This window comes from Hipposideros armiger, unplaced genomic scaffold (assembly GCF_001890085.2).
Source record: "Hipposideros armiger isolate ML-2016 unplaced genomic scaffold, ASM189008v1 scaffold_452, whole genome shotgun sequence".
Classification (NCBI taxonomy): Eukaryota; Metazoa; Chordata; class Mammalia; order Chiroptera; family Hipposideridae; genus Hipposideros; species Hipposideros armiger.
The window spans coordinates 776,284-792,132 of NW_017731802.1; the positions used below are offsets into that span (position 1 = coordinate 776,284).

At 36.5% G+C, this 15,849-nt stretch overlaps 1 protein-coding gene across 2 annotated transcripts in view; it reads right to left on the minus strand.

Moving 5' to 3' along the window:
• LOC109395055 (cytochrome c oxidase subunit 7B2, mitochondrial) overlaps positions 1–15,849 on the minus strand; it is a 107,371-nt gene that overhangs the window by 29,984 nt on the left and 61,538 nt on the right. The window contains exon 1 of one of the 2 annotated variants that reach the window (XM_019665779.1): positions 3,556–3,628. The exons of the other annotated variant lie outside the window; for it this stretch is intronic. The gene's annotated coding sequence lies outside the window, so the exon portion shown is untranslated. Of the gene's footprint in view, positions 1–3,555; positions 3,629–15,849 lie in introns of those variants that run through there. 2 annotated transcript variants of the gene reach the window in all.

The following is a 15,849-nucleotide window of genomic DNA, read 5'->3' on the forward strand; positions in this document are numbered from 1 at the left end:
CTCATGGTGGGGATGGGGAGCATTTATTGAGATTAATTCACATTTTGTTTGTAAATGATATAAACCAAATTCACATTACCTTAAGCCAAAAACCAAAACAAAACAATTCACTTAACTGGAAAGATTCAGAGTGGTACCTACATCGGACATCAAGTTGTCAGATAACATTGTCACGTCTCTGAATCTGTCAGCTTTGCTTCCCTCTGTGGTTTCCTCATTCTCCTCTCCTAAAGGTAGGAGTCCTCTCTTTGGCAGAGGACATGATTGAGACAACATCATAAACTTCTCTTTTCCAGCGTCTGTATACAATATTTCATAAAACGTTTCTAACTCACTCGTCGTGGGTGATGTGCTAATCCCAGTCAGAGCCAGACCTCAGTTACGTTACAGCCTTCCTGCACAACCCAATCACCTTTGCCAATAGCAGTGGCATCAGAACTTTAAGGAGTAAGAGAGGAGGAAAGTGCAAAGAAAAAGGTACTGGTATTAGCAAAACCGATACTGTGTAGACAAAAATCTGTGGATTAGGGAAAACATACTATTTTGCAAAATGTAAAGTACTATACAAATCTAGCCTTAGATAGCAAAGATTGAAAAGGCTTAGAGAAATAAAAGAAGCTATATAAATCAAGTGAATGATCTATTTCTGTATTATTAAAAACCAACTGAAGTATAATGCTCAACTCCAGGATCTATCACCCATAGAAGGATCAGTTCTGTCATGACAGGTTGCAATTCTCACAGCTCAATGGGCGTTTTACCACTAAGTGTTAACTATTTAGCATTACCTTTATTGCCATCTAGAAGAGCTAATCAATCACAGTGTTGTTCATAAAATGTTAAAGATCATCACTTATTAGCTCCTTGATCCTGATATGATATGGTCCTCTTTCAATTCACACTTTACTTATTACTTATTTGCTAAGAGTGTTTTTAAGAACAATTACATCACATGGGGAATATAATAAATAATGTTGTAAAGATTATGTAGGGTGCCAGATGGGCACTGGACTTATCAGGGGGATCACTTCATAGACTGTGTAGCTGCCTGACCACTGTACTATACACCTGAAGATGAAATAGAATAATACTGAATGACAACTATAATTATATATATTCACGGGATGTAAAATACAGCATAGGGAATATAGTCAACGGTATTATACAGCTATATACGTTGTCAGAGGGATAGTAGACTGGGGGAGGTTATCACTTTGTGATGGGTGTAAATGCCTATTACACTGCTTTGTACACCTGAAACTAATAAAATAAACTTTAAAAAAGAACAATTACATAGGAATATGTTTAACGCACATAAAAAGAATCTGGCATCAAATTGCAAAGACAAAGAAATGTAAAAGTAACTTTCAGAATCTATTTCATTTCTCCTAGTTTTAAAAATATATTTCAATAGCATTGAAAATCATCAAATAAGGCACTAATTTTATCCTTTTATGTCTCATTGCTTGTGTAGATTTTGTCTTGTCTGATTCCACAATCAGTAGAGCTTTCCTCCCTTGTAAATTAAATGAGTGGGTGATACCCTATTAGGGAACGTTGTATGATCATTGTTGTGGAACATACTGCCCATGGTTATACCTAACACAGTACTGCTTTCTGAAAAAAAATTCTACTCTTGTTGGAAAATGAACATAAAGTAATTTCAGAGAATTTGATCCAGCAATCTGTGTGGAAATTCCTCAACAGTTATCTTTTTAAAAATCAGATTTCTTCTTCTCATTCCCATGCTTCAAGTATTTTTGTTGTCATTCCATTACCACACTGTACCCAAATCAACAGCAATGGCATGTATGCTAATATATTAAAAAGAAAGGAAAAAACAAAGCCTTGGTGGGCAGATCTTCTTCACCTAACACTGGGTGGAGCAGAGGAGCCACGCATGAGACAGGACCCTGTTACCACACAGCAATCCTGCCCAGTGGGATGAAGGTTCCATCTGCCAATCTGATTGATACTTTCTCCTCTAGGAACAAAGAAGAAAAACAAAGAGAACACAAAATTCCATCTTATACCTGTTTTTCAAGATTGATGAAAAGAACAGAAATAATGTATGTAAAATGCCTACCAAAGTGACTGACACACAATAAAAATTATTGTATCTTTTTGATATTTAAAATAGTTCATTTTAGTTTTATTTTCATGGTTAAAAGGAAATACACGTTCTTCGCAGACAACTAAAAAAAAAGCTAAGGAACCAAAAGAATAAAGCTGAAAACTCTTGAATTCCTATACCACCTGGATTACTTAAGTCATAACCTATGGTAAAACTTTGGTATGCAGTTTGTCATTCATGTTCTTTGTAACCTATATTATGTCTTTAAATATATAGTATGAAATCCTGTCATGTCAATATCAACATCATTTTAATGCCCATATACCCATGTAGTACATCCTTGTACAGATGCCACATACTTCATGTGACTCTCCCATTGCTGAGCACTAATGTTGATTCCACTTTTTTCTCTCCTATAAGTGATGATACTGCGATAAGCATAAATGTAGTTAAATATTAGTATGCTTGCTTATTTTGGAAGAATAAATTTTCTAAGTGTAATTGATAGCTATAATTACAATAATTTTTCTCATCTATAATAGTTACTTGTTCAATATTTATTTTTCACTTTAGATTGGCAAGTAAATTTCTGAGAGGTTCTGGTATATTTTCTCCTTTCCTTTTCCCAATCTTACTGAGATAATCTAGCTTTGTATTTCATCGCTTCAGAGTTTATAGCCTGGTGAAAGCGGAGCAGCTGAAGAAGGCTGTCCTTCATAAAAAGCCTAAAACCATTGAGAAGATTGTCAGATATCCCAGGGTGAAAAGCAGTAAGATAAACACGCCTGCTCAGAGAAAGATATGTCTGTAGGTCCCTTTGGTAGTATGGACCATAGTTGGTCCCCAGGGAGGGGACCAGGTCTAACAGTGTATAGTAGCAGGGTAGCACATCTAAGGAACTTGAATCCTAGCAAAGAACTCATGCTCGATGTGTAGGACGGTACAGAAAGTTCCTAGACTTCAATCATCTGCTGTGGACTTCGGAAATATGATAGTAACAACCATCACAGAGAGAATCAGGGATCTTCCATCTTCTACTCATGAAAATTCTCTTTGTGTTACGTTAAAAGGGAATGGGAGACCAGTAAAGGCTGATAAGGAATTTCCTAGCAGAATGCCTGACACAATGCAGGCACTCAATATTTATTGAGTTGAGTTAGAAGGTAAAAATACAATTGGAATATTGGTCAAGTATTGAGGGGACTTACTAACTGTAGCTTGGAGGATACTGAAGGGACTTTACTGAGCAGACAACATCTGAGATAGGAATTCTAGGAGGCCATGTGTGGTAGAGCCTTGCTATGCGAAAACCTCAGCACCTGTTCAACAGGACTTCTTTAAGCTGCAAGGAGATTGGAGATGAATTCTGAAATTTCTCTCACCCCCTCCTTGGCTCTACTTACTTTATGTTCTCCCTGTTTTGTTTGTTTGTTTTTTCCCTGAGGAGTCAGTCCACTCTAGTTTTAGTGGCTTCTACTTACCCTGATCACCTATACAATCCCATCACTTGAAGCATGTCTTCGCAACTCATTTTTGTTTGATGGCCTTTAGTTGTGATGGCCTCTAGGCCTATGATACCCAGTTCTTCTTTTTTAAATCTCTCCTGTTTTTTTATGTAAGAACATTTACATGTGATCTACCCTTTTAACATCTTTAAGTGTACCATACAACATTGTTAATTTTGATATGAACTCGCCACCCTGTGGGTATCTCCCTTGCAGCATGGGGCTTAAGATAACAAGGATTTCAACAAACAGAGCTGGGTACTTGGACTTGGAGAGAATGTTTCCAGATTGAGAAAATAGCATGAGCAAAAGCCTAGAAAAGAAAAGGGAAAAAGTTGTAGAATAGCATTGTAGAACAAACTATCACATATGAGAGCAGGCCCAAATTCCATAGTTTTAAGATGTTTGATATCATTGATCATTTATATTCAGTCCAATTATATTTCAATCAATGTAAATGGAATCAAGCACAGCTGGATATTACATAATACTTAAAAACTGAATTGAAGAACACATTTTATTTCTATGAAAGACAATAAAGACATTACACATAACAGGATAATGCAAGTCAAAAGTTGCCTTTATAGTTCTGATGACATTAATGTGTCCATTAAAAGACTTGTCTTGTTAAACTCATGTTATTTTTTAATACCTAGGTGTCATTACTCAGTTAAAAAGTCTACATAAAGTGAAATGGATATTCTTAAGGAGTCAGAAACCTAAAATAAGAAGTTAGAAATTTTTTAAAAACTTCTAGCCAGCATGCTGTGACCAAATGATAATATTTAGAATCACCAGGATTGATGAAACACCTCATTTTTGCCATGTTAAATATATATATGTACATATATAATATACATATATATATATAATTAATAAATAAAACTTACTTAAATGTCACAAAAATACTGAAATTAAAGCAAAATAAATTCATACTTCCTATTATGAAATACTGAAGAAAACAATGAGAAATTCACAGAAAACATGATTTTATCTATCTTAGTGCAAAGCAAAAAAACTATGTTGCCCTAAGTCAGCCTGTGAATGATCCATGGAACAAAATTATTTATCGCCAGGATTGTAGAGAGAGTGGGGTGCAGAGGCTACCATTTCTGACAAGCACCATTTCCCAAATATCTGCTTTGTTCTTTTTCTGCTTTGGGCCCTAAGTTACCACTGATGTGTTTTAACTTAGTATTTGGTTTCTGAACTTCATAAAGTTTTCTTATGGGGAAGCAAAATTAACTCGAGATTTAGTCAGGAAAACTTTACAGGACTCCATTTCACGGCCTGTGAATCCAATCAACACAAAAATTAGGAGGTTGATGAGCTAGTGTATGGATGATCGAGGCCATATACTTCTCTTCCTTTGGTTGCCTCTTCTTTGACTATTCAACTGTCTACTTGCATTCTACAAGATAAGACCCAAACACAGAAAATTCAGAATATAAACAAGTAAACAAGGTTATTGCATCATAGAATATAATAGATGAGTAGCGTGCCTCTCCCACTTGTTATGTTAGTGCTGGTTCAAAAACAATCATTACCAAAAAAAAGAAAAAAAATTCTCAAAACAGAAAATAGACATAAAAAATTGTATTCTCTAGAAATGCTGAAATTGTTTATTGAATGAAAAGGTCATTTTGAGTTATCTGTCAATTTCATTGATCTACCACTGCTTACCATTAGTACTGAAATCCTAGAATGAGCTATTTCTGGTGGGCGGGCATATTACTGTTCATGGCATTAATACTATCACAGTCTTGGAACACTGGAGAAAACCACATAAAATGAAATAGGATTATATGTTTCATCCAACCCAAGGGGGGGAAAAATGAATTGTCGTCCCAGTGAACCACTAAAGCTTCATTCCTCAGTCTTTCCTCTAAACATTAAGATGAGCAAGGGAAGTCTTGTAGCTTTTCAGTGTTTTATTTTTTTCTCTCTGTAAACCCTGAATTGGTTTCAGTAAACTGGTCAGAGTACACTCTTTGGGGAATTAGTTTTATAGATCCAATTAAAGTGTATCCTACAGCATTCTAAAATTTCAGGTTTAGCAAACATTTTTAATGCAGGTGACACTTCTTAGAATTTTAAAAACATGAAAACTGTGAGACCCTCTCTGAAATTGCCACTTAGTAACTAAAGAAAATAAAGGCTATTGGTATTTTTCATAAAACAAAACAAAACATTTTTATCAGTTTGTTTTTTAAAAGACAGCAAAAAATATACTGGTTTTGACAATGACATCTTAAATCAAGTCTACTTTATATGAAAAGGTATAATGCCTATAATTTTTATACCTGTCATCTAAGCATATCTTTATACCACAATATCTGCTTACAATAAAGAACAGGGAAATTTGAGGCAGGAATAGAGTAAGCAATTTATTTGTGTTAGGTGTGTTCTTTGCAATTCTATTAACTTACTCAGCAAATGTTTCTTAAGCCCTGGTCTAAAGCTAGGCTCTGTAGATAATTCTTAGTTTGTTCCCTAAATGTATGGGTTTTACTCCATTTGGAGGGGGACAGCTAAATTGCCCCTGAAGAATCAGACTCCTGTCTTTCATTCATACATACAGCATTTTCAGTGTTTTGAATAATATTGATCAATAAGCTGGGTCATTTCATTTTCAAAACTCAAATTATGTACACAGGTAACTTATTACTTTATTATGGCAAGGTATGTCTTATTGCTGCTTCTTTTTCAATGTCACTACCACTATCCCAGTTCAAGACTGTGCCATGTCAGAAAGAGACGATCAGAGTCACCGCAAACTATATTCCCTGCCTTTGGTATCCTGTCTTCTAATACATTCTAATTATTTTCAGCCCATACCTATCTGTTCTAGTTCCCTATGTCCTCCTGGCACTTCCAAGCTAAGCCTCTTACTACTCCTAACACAAATCTGTTCAAAGAAAGCAATGCATTAATAGTCTTCTGAGGTCTGATGAGGTCAACACTACTGGATGAGCTTTGGACATAGGCCCAACCATCATTTGGAACCATTCATTTACCCCATACTCTGCTGAGAAAACACCTGATTTTTTTTGCTTATGAATCAAACCCTACCTATTCTCAATTTTTTAATTTTTTTTCTCCAAAACTTCCTTAGTGAGAGTGGAATTCCATTGTGAGCTTTAGTACCTTTCAAGAGGGTATTACTGTGTTTTAGACTCTGCTAATGCCTGAAGTTCTAATTTTGTGTACTAATAAATTATTCAGGATTTTAAGGAGAAATAGTACCAAGAAATACAATTACTTTTGTCTTTCTAATGTTAACAAAATAATATTATTTTGAACAAGTATCATGGGTTATAAATAGATTTGGAGGTGAATCCTGACTGACCTTCAGATTGCCATTTGTCTATTTCACATTGGATAGGATTGCCTAGTAAATGACCTTGGGAACTTCCTCTGGACTGCTTTGCAGTTAGTTAGTTAGCTAGAACCACATGGTCTCTTTCTTCCAAGCTAAACTCTCAAAAGGACTTGGAGTCTCAAAGATCTCAAAGTGCTGGGCAGCTGGTTTTCTAATACTCTACTACATAGCTGGCACCTAAGAAATTCCATTTCTTCCCATGAAAGGCCACTGTCCCATTCACTTTATTTAAAGAAAACAATAAGTGTTGGAGTCCTTCTGGAATCCAAACCCACAGAGCATACAAGCTGCACTCTCATCCAAGTGTTCCTTCTCACAGGACACCAAAAGAACAGAGGACCTCTCCATCTGCTGACCCTGCTGCCTGCAAGTTCCTGCTCGCATCCAATGATGCCTATGGGTATCCACCCAAGTCTTTACTACACACTACGAGAAAAGATGGTACTATTTTCAATTCTGCCTTTAGTATATGCCAGTGAAATAACTTAGTTCAAACAGGCACAGAGCAAGAGCATTTTAAATCCCCCAAATATTTCAGTTATTACCAAGATCCAAGGAAACATGCCTGCTTAAATTTAAGAATTATGTTTCCACATCTGTAGTAAGAATCTCTATTGTGTCCTTGAAAGATCAGGGATCCTTTAGAATGGTAAATACTTTGCTTAGAATCTTCCAGGTTTTCAACCAAATTGCCTAAGACCTTGACTTTCAGATGCTTAACCAAGAATCTAATAAGCAGTCTATACTGACCCAAATGATATGTCATTCAAGTTACTTCTATATTACTTGAACCACGTGTTTTTGCAAGATATTCTCAAGATCAATTACTCCCATTCCAGATTCCAGGAAACCAACAAAATTATGATTCATTAGTCATTGGCAATCTCCAATAGGATCATATAACCCAAATGAGGTATTTGGCATTGAGGTCACCCAAATCAGATCTTAAATGCTCCCTTTAACATTCATTGCTCTCTCACTAAACAATGAGTTAAGATCCCCTTTGGAAGTCTAGTTTAGTGAATTTTCTAATTTCCCTCATCCCATTTGACAGAATACATTGATAATGAGTGAATGTGAGAAGATTAAGGAACAACCCAGGCCCCAAATTAAGTACCTAATACTCTTGGTGCCTCTGAGTTTCCCATTTGTTTTCTAAACACAGAAGTGTTGGCATCTTTACCAGCAAGATCAAGGGACTTACACAAAATTTACCTCAAGAAGCTCTAAATGTATCCTTTGAACATGCAGGTCTTTAGAGCTTAGAGCAGATAGACTTAGTCTCAGAAAGGTGAGTTCCAGGCACAGTGTCAACAGAGTAGAGAGAGCCCTTTCCTGAGGATAGTTCTTTCCTACTTTAAGAGCACCTCTTGATGGACAACCACCATCACAGAAGGTACCTCCATAATGAGAGTGCTGTCTGAGGTTTCTGTAAGGTACTGTTCACCCTGGAGGCCAGCTCAGCCATGCAGTAAGGGGCACACACCCCGCATCCTGCTTGGTGGGAAACCCAGTGGGAAATACATCATCCATATCCTGCTTGGCACAAGTTGAAATTTTCTGGTGCCATTGACCCCAGTCATTGTCCCCGCCAGCGGTTGCCACCAGTTACTTACTCCGCCCTATAAAAACTAGACCCTTTCCTGAGTCAGGGCTGATGCCTCTCACAGCCTCAGCCCGGCAGGTTAATAAACTTGCTTGCTTGAATATCAGTGTCTCTGGCACCCTCTCTCCTCTGCAAACCTTTCAGTTTCCATTTGTGTGATTAGAACAAACCAGAAAGGTGTGTCAGTCTAAAGGGCCAGTGTTTAGGTGAAGAGCCCAAACAACTGTTGGGGTTATAATAAGTGGTTATAATAAGTGGCATGTTACATGGGCAGGTGTTCTATTTTAAAGGAGCTATACAGAACCAGACAAGGGAATTAGGTTGGATGTGTAGGAAACACCTTGGATGGTGTCCTTCAGTATGACAAGAACTTGCTTATTTAGCTAGTTTCTATGGCTTCGTTTATGGACTGTCAGATGAACACTGCCTTTATAGAAGTGCTGATATTGAGAAAATCATGAATAGAGAATTTTGCAGGTTTTTTATAAATGTCCTTTGGGCACACAACTCATAAGTCAGATAATCACACACCCCCACTCACACACAACATTACTGTCATTTCATGTAACTTATTCAAGCAACAAAGAGTGAATGACAGTTCTGCAATCCATTTGAGGGATTCCTACTTTGAGTAGTTCTCCAAAGGTTAGCCACAAGAGTTTGTAACCATGGGAGAGGCTGAAAGCTAGGCTGTGACATTTGCAGTGTTTCATGCTTGGGTTATTTTGTAGAGAAGTTGTGGAAAAGGAAATTGGAGGGATATGGGACTTACTTAAATTATCCCAACTAGCTGTAGTGAAATTACTGGAACTACAGTGATTGATGAGCAGAATAACTTAGTCCTATAAAACTGTGAAGGGATTATACCTGACAGGAATTCTGGTGAGGCTTAAAAAACAGGCTTGCAGAGCTAAAAGGTATCTAGAGAAGTCTACCTTCCACTCCCACATGCATAGGAAGGATTACCTTTAGAAGGTTTTGAATCACCAATAATAAAGAAGATTCCATAAACTTCCGTAGTAACCCATAACTGTGGCAAATAACTATTTCATTATGCTCTGTCTTGGAGAAGCTAAATTATCCATTTTGTTCTTAAAATTAAGAAACTGCCCAGATGTCATATAAGAATCCCTTTCAGGTTTGTAATTGCATAGATTCTAGCATTTAATAATCTTGGCAAAGCACCTGAAGTCAGGTGTGTAGTAGTGTAGTAGAGTAGTGTAGGGCTGTGTGGTAATTTCTTCATGTTCTATTCCTTACATGCCCAGAAATAAAGCACAAATGAGCCAGAGATTCATTGGGGGGGGGGGGAGTCATGTTGCCGTCTAGAAGAGGGTTGCCAGATAAAATATCTGGGATTCACTTATACTAAAAAAATCATTCATTATTTATATAAAATTCAAATTTAATCAGGTGTCCTATATTTTTACATGTTAAATCTGGCAACACTATAATAAACTGACCCTAATCTCAATTAGAACTGCAGAATCTTAGCATTGTAGGGAATTTAAAATTACTCTAACTCAATCTTCTACTCAGTTATAATATTAACAATGAGATTATAATAAAACCTTTACTTGAGCACTTCTAGGAACAGAGGTTTTATTACCTTCTGAGCCAGACCATCATATTTTCAGTTACTGTAAATTTCTAGCATGTTCCACCTTTCACTGTGCCAATATCTGCTTTGGGGTAACTAACATTTTCTATTGATTTTAAATATGCTGTGTGGAGCTAAGAGGTTCTGTGTTTCCATCACTTCCTATTTACTGGAGAAGATGAAATTCAAATAAGAACACAATGTATGTCTGACTTCTTGTTTTCTTTCACATGTTAATGTTATGACATTTTTTAACTAGCTAGGATTTGTCCAGCCTTTCTTTTCACAGAAAAAAAATTCCCCGCTTCTTGTATTTAGCACTTGTATCAAATTGTAGCTCAATCTGGTTGCTATTCCTTCATGATGCTCTGTGGTAAACTGACTCTCCTTTCATCTTTTCTCTGGATCCTTTATCAAAAAGCTAAGTCCAATTAGTGCTCCCTGTCCACTAACCACGATCCCATTCCCATGCTTCCAACTTCTCCATCAAATACTTTATTTCATTGGAGTTAGTATTTTTAGGATTCTCATCTGCCTCGAGTCAATATTCCTTTAGAAGTCCCAGACCATACATAAAATCAAATATGTTTTACACTTATAAATACAGTACGTCTTTATTTTCGGATAACATGGACACTTTTTGCCATGTTTCTAGTGCATTAATATCACAACTGTTCTTGCTCATCAGCCAAAATTTAGCCTGTATTACTTGATTGTTTTTCCTACTTTCTAAGAGAAAGCTGTCCAAAAAAACTTCAAGTATTTATTGTATTTTACACACACACCCTCATTTATTAAAAATCAGAATGTTACATTCTAAAACTATCTTTCCTACTGAATCTTGCCTTCATGCTACTTTTGAGCAGCTCTCTGTTAGGAAAATATCATCAATATACTCATTCCAAAAAGACTCAAAATGCTACATGTTAATTAAAGAATATACTACAAACACTGTTTATATGTATGTGAGACTATTTTGGAGGTTGCAATGTTCTTTCACATCTATTATTTTATTTCCTCTGCATTACAGTTCTGCGTTGCTGGTAGTGCAGTTCCCTTTTGTAAGGAGTATAATAAGACTCACTGGAAGCCACTGCACAGTGCTTTGGGAAGAAATCTCTCTTTAGCAATTTTGAATGTCTCTAAAATTTAAATTTCTAATCAGTTCTTTTCTATGTTCTGCTGAGAAATGCAGAGGTTCAAAGAGTTATTCAAACATCTCATATACAAAGCATGCTCTGAAGCTTAGAAGAAAACATGTTTAAAGAGGGTCTCAATAGAATGGCCCTCCAACTCTTCTCAATAGCAAAACTCCTAATATACTGAGATGATTAGAGAATCTGGCCTTCTTTCAGCTGTCCTAGTTTGAGGCTTTTACCCCATCTTCTTGTTTTTCTTTAAATTTCAGTGAGTCTGACTCTGCAACCAGACTTAAGCTTTTCCGTGCTATTTTTGCTTTAACTTCACCATGTTTCCTCAAGAGGGGAAAGTATTTCACAAAGTGTTATTTACTCTGTGACCTAGGATTATGCCTTGATTATGTAATTATTCTGAATGTTTGGAGCCTGTAGTTAGATAACAAATTAAAGTTGCTCGACTAAAGAATGTCAGAGAAAAGGAAAAAAAAAAGGTACAGTGAAAATGTCAATATTCATGTCATACTGGAGTTTATTCAGCATGTTATAGTGGCTAGATCATAGACTTTGGGGACTGATGGGCTGAAATGTGAACACCAGCTTGGCTTTTGACCTTGTACTTATATTTAAATCCCAGAGCCTCAATTTCCTCATCAATAAAAAAGCGATAACAACTCTACCTATACCACAAATTTTTGTTAGATTAGAATAAAATAATTCATGCAAATCACTTAGCAGAGTGCCTGGCTCTTAGTAAACATTTAAGTCAGTGTTGGTTCCTTTCTAATTCTTTCCATTTTCCATCCATACAGAAGTCAAACAAATTAGACTCTAGCAAAAAATGGTAGATAACATGCTACCCATTAACCATTTAATCTGTATAACTGAAATTTAAAATTCACTAACTTCCCCTCTATCCCCTTTCTTCCTGTCTCTTCTTTGAACTTTCCACCCATGCCTGGACAAGTGAGAAAGAGTAAAGAGAAAAATTATATGTCAATTCTCAATTGTTCAACCCTCCTTTATGTAACCAGTAGCCTTTACTGAATCAAATGCCTTATTAATCTTTTGCACATTCAGCAGAAGGCAGGAAGGATTAGTTTGTCAACTTTTTTTACTGAAGGTCCATTATGTTCAAAGGATTGCAGTGAACTCTGTAAAGAATACTTGAGTATAGAAGGCAGAATCCTACACTTTAAGCATTGTGCAGTGTAATGGAAGGAAAATAAGTACTCAGAAATTTGTTCACTATTGTGTTCAGTGCCCTCTGACATGACATACATATTTGTTATCATGAAAATGTACCACCAATGGCTATTGGTTTTATCTGTGCCACAAAACAGCACCTCTGTTCTGTGCTACGCTTCAGACATGCCATTGCTGCAGACAGCCCATGCTATTTTAATCACTCATTTGGCTTTCTTCCCCAAACCTTGTAAGTTTCAAAAATAAATAACCCAAAATTTCTACCTATTAATGTATATATGGGGCTGTATGTATTATAGGATCTCAATAATTCTTTTTGAATGATTGAATAAATGTTTTTAGAATCACTTTGACATTTTCATAATCACCTCAAATTTTGCCCTTTTTGAAAAAAAGCCCTTAAAAAAAAGTTAGCTTCTGTGGCTGACAAGTGATAAGAGTTTCTTGTATAACAGGGATTACTAAATGAGTACTTTCCTTGGAAAAAAAATTGTAAGATGAGGGTAAATCTGATTTGGAGAATTCCAGATCCACCTTATTCATCAAAAGCCCGCTCTGTGGTGCCACCTCAGGGTCATGCAGGCCCCATTCATTTTTTTCTGTGTGCAGTAAACACCCGTGCTAAGGCCCAGTAGTATAGCATCTTAATCTCAGGGAGTTTACAGTCCAGAGGCAGATAAATCAATAAAAGCAACTGATAAAAATTACAAACGCTAAACATTACCAAGTGCTAAAGTAAGGCAGAGTAGTGACTGACTGGAAATCCTGATCCAGTCCCAAATAGGGGTTAGGATGATCAGGGCCAAGTTCCAGGCCTTTCAAGGAAGTGTCTTCATTCCAACAGGCAATTATGTTGATTGCTAGGTATTCAGACTGAAATGATCCTCTAATCTGATAGAGTGTTTTGCCAACACATAACATCAGTTAGGGCGTGTGTCTCAAAAAATAGTCAGATCTAAGTAAAGGTTAAAATTTATATTCCATAGCCCACCACATAAAATCATCCAGAATTAATACAGTTGAAGCTTGGGAACCAGAATTTTAACAAGTTCTTCAAGTAGGTTTATGCATACTAAGGTTAGAGCCACTAACTTACGCTGAATTTATACTTAAAAACCACCTCTGAATTTCAAACCTTGTTGTTTTAGGTGAAGCTCTTTTGTCCTGAATTCAATTCAAACATGGATTTTTGATTAATTACTTTTTAACAAGGTATCATTTAACTGCAATAGAAAATCATGAGGTAAAAGCCATGAGAGGCACTTTGAGAGATGCACCAGAGAGAATTCAGGCACTCTCATCAAAGAAAATAATATTAGATAGCATAGATAATTCCTTCTGATAAAAATTACTTTTCTAGAAGAAAATATGGCAGCAACATTCTTTGAAGTTCTCAGTGAGTCCCAAACTAACCTTAAATATATTTGGCTTTACATGTTACAGCCGATATGTGAACTAATGTAAATTATGATACTGCACAATAAGCAAACAGAGTGATCATATGCAGCAGTTTTTAGTGAAACAAGAACTCAGCTTGGAATATGCAGACCTGGTAGGTAGCACCGTTTACTTTTTTATGTTAAGCAGATCACTGAATCCTTCTGAGCACTGAGTTCCCCAATCTGTGATATATGGACAACTACTGATAGCACACTTGCAGAAAGGAGAATCAAAGTGAATAATGAGCATAAACAGCATAAACTCTGAAGTGATCTTCAAATGTCTAAGGTAAGTAAAAATTATTGTCACAAATGTCAAATACTTGGGATTATAATGGAATATTGATGGAGTCTTAGTTGTTTAACTATATTATACGCTAAGCCTAGGAAACAGAAATTACATCTTATATCTCTCTCACATTGCCAAAATAGCTGTCAAGTGTTTAATACACTTTAAGTACTCAATTTCTTCTATTGCTTTTAATAGAAAATATGGGAGGTTCTGTTTCTCAAGGAGAGACCACTAACATGAACTGGATTCCTTTCACAAAACCAACATGGGATATGCCTCAAAAGTAAGAGGATTTGACTAAAAGAGACCAAATTGCAACATAAAAACTGTAAGAAACTCCTAGGGAAACAAAAATATAACATGATCAGGATGCAGGTAGGGATAGGACTATGGGGCATTGTGTAAATAAAAAGTATTTCCTACGTGTGTGTGTATGTTTGTGTATGTGTGTGTGTATACATATATACAAACACGAGGTCTGACGATTAGGTTTGCAAACCTGCCACCTTTCGCTTACACTGGCAGCACTGTACAAACAGCTAGGAAAGGTTTCATGACCTTGGTATACCAGTGTCTCACAGCTGAGTTCGTACTGATGTGTGGCGGTGTCTTGCTCAGTGGTGTTCATTATTGTTGTTGCATGTTTTTGTGTACACTCGAGAGAATGTCTGAGCTTGAATTAGAGCAACAAACAAACAATAAATTTCTTGTTAAACTTGGCAAGAGTGGAAGTGAAATCAGGGACATGTTAGTCCAAGCTTATGGGGATAATACCATGAAGAGAATGGCAGTGTGCAAATGGATTAAACATTTTTCTGAGGTGAGGTCAGGGCGGCCAGTAATTAGCAGAACTGATGAAAACATTGCAAAACTTCATCAAATTGTGCGTCAAAGTCTTTGGCTGACTGTGAGAAGCATAGCAGACCAAGTAAACATTGCTAGAGACAGAGTTAGGATAATCTTAACTGAAAATCTTGACATAAGGAAGGTCTGTGTAAAAGTCGTCCCAAAGGAGCTTACCAATGAACAAAAGAAAGGAGAGTCGAAGTTTGCCAAAACCTTTTGGAGAGGCAAGATGATGTTTTGGGCTGTGTTATCACTGGTCATGAAACATGGGTGTACCAATATGACCCTGAAACAAAGTGTCAAAGTGCACAATAGAAGTCAGCTAACTCTCCATGACCAAAATGTTGTGTCCATCAATATCGAGTTAAAACGATGCTGCTAACCCTTTTTTGATAACAGAGAGATTATTCATTACAAATTTGCACCAGTTAACCAAGTTTACTATTTGGAAGTGCTAAAAAGGCTGTGTGAAAAAGTTAGACGAAAACGACCTCAACTTTTCACCAACAATTCATGGTTCTTGCATCACGACAACGCACCAGCTAACATGGCACTGTCTGTGAGGGAGTTTTTAAGCCAGTAAACAAATAACTGTATGGAACACCCTCCCTACTCACCTGTTTGGGCCTCCAGTGACTTCTTTCTTTACCTGAAGATAAAGGAAAGGAAGACATTTTGATGACATTCAGGACGATAGCTCTGATAGCCATTCCAGAAAAAGAGTTCCAAAACTGCTCTGAAGGGTAAACTAGGTGCTAGCATC